This window comes from Cyprinodon variegatus, unplaced genomic scaffold (genome assembly GCF_000732505.1).
Source record: "Cyprinodon variegatus isolate N-32 unplaced genomic scaffold, C_variegatus-1.0 Scaffold1188, whole genome shotgun sequence".
Taxonomy (NCBI): domain Eukaryota; kingdom Metazoa; phylum Chordata; class Actinopteri; order Cyprinodontiformes; family Cyprinodontidae; genus Cyprinodon; species Cyprinodon variegatus.
In genome coordinates, this window is record NW_015151641.1 from 88,684 (window position 1) to 90,250 (window position 1,567).

A 1,567-nucleotide genomic window follows, 5' to 3' on the forward strand; every position below is an offset into this window, starting at 1 on the left:
CCACCTCCCAGACGGCTCCACCTCCCAGACGGCTCCACCTCCCAGACGGCTCCACCTCCCAAACGGCTTCACCTCTCAGACGGCTCCACCTCCCAGACGGCTCCACCTCCCAGAAGTCAGCTGAAGCTCTGTTTGATTTGTTATTTTCTTCCTTCACTTTTTATTGCAAAACTCATAAAAATGTTCAAAATGAAGCTGACCTTGTTTATGAATGAATCATTATCAATCTTTCCTATTTTCCATCTATACATTATTACGCCTGTTAGCATTAGCATTAGCATGCTCATACACATAGTTTACATTTATTACATCAGAAGCTGCTTTATTTTTTCTGCAGAAAACTATCAAATTAAAAGCTGTTTGCTCAACAATGATTTTATTCATGTAAATAAATTAAATCCTTCACCATTTCTGCAGACTTTTAAGTTTTGCTTGTCTTGATTATTAATGTTCTGTTTCCGGCCAAACATCTAAACCATGATTGTTTTATAATAAGCCATTTGTCATTGAGCTGCTTTTCTCTGGCAGTTTCAGTTTAACACAGAAAGTAAGAGCAAATAAATTCACCATAAATCCAACTAATAAATAACACAGAGGGTTTCTTCTGTCCACAGATTTTAATAAAGATGCATGTCAGAGAATGTATGAAATGTATTTAGAGTTTATGGAGAGAGAACGCTCCTTGGTTCACAGGGAACATTTCTCCCATCATCCAGAAATGGGATTTCTTATCTGAAATCTGTTCGTGGTTTTCCTGTAAAGGCCCAGGCTGTGTGGGTGTGTCAGACTCTCCTCCACATGAGTCCAGATCACCAATCTGATCAGATTAAAGCTGAATCAGATCCATGATTGATGCAGTAACCTTCAGTAATCCCTCACTTCAGCCCTGCTGAATTCTGCAGGAGGGGAGGGAGCATTTCTGCAGGTAGGAACACATGCATCCTGCATCCTGCAAAACAATACAGACTTCATGAATAATACAGGAGTATATAGGCAGACAGCAAATATGAAAGGCTGCGGGGTCGGGGTGTGTGTGTGTGTGTGTTGAAGGGGGTGGGGGTGTGTGTGTGGGGGGGTTGCTATTTTGATCCTCACGCCACCAAAATGTGTCCTCATGTCCTCTGAATTAATCTCTTCTGGTGTTCATGAAGCAAACGTCCAGAGACAGATCCTGAAAGGGTTCTCAGGGTCCATTTCTTTCTTTCTTTCAAAAAAAAAGGAGACCTGACTTTGTTAAAAAACTGGAGACCAGTTGCCCTCCTTTGTGTTGATTACAAATTATTTTCTAAAGCACTTTCAAATAGGCTGAAGAGCATCCTTGAATCTATTATTCACAAAGATCAATCATACTGTGTACCTGAAAGATCTATCATGGATAATCTTTTTCTTTTGAGAGACCTGATTGATATCTGTAAACGATATGAAATCGATGTTGGAATTATCTCCTTGGACCAGGAAAAAGCTTTTGACAGGGTTGATCACTGTTTTCTGTTTTCTACTCTTGTCATGATTGGTTCTCAGAGAAGCCCAATATGCAGAACACCATAGAAACAGATGGAAAGTTTTA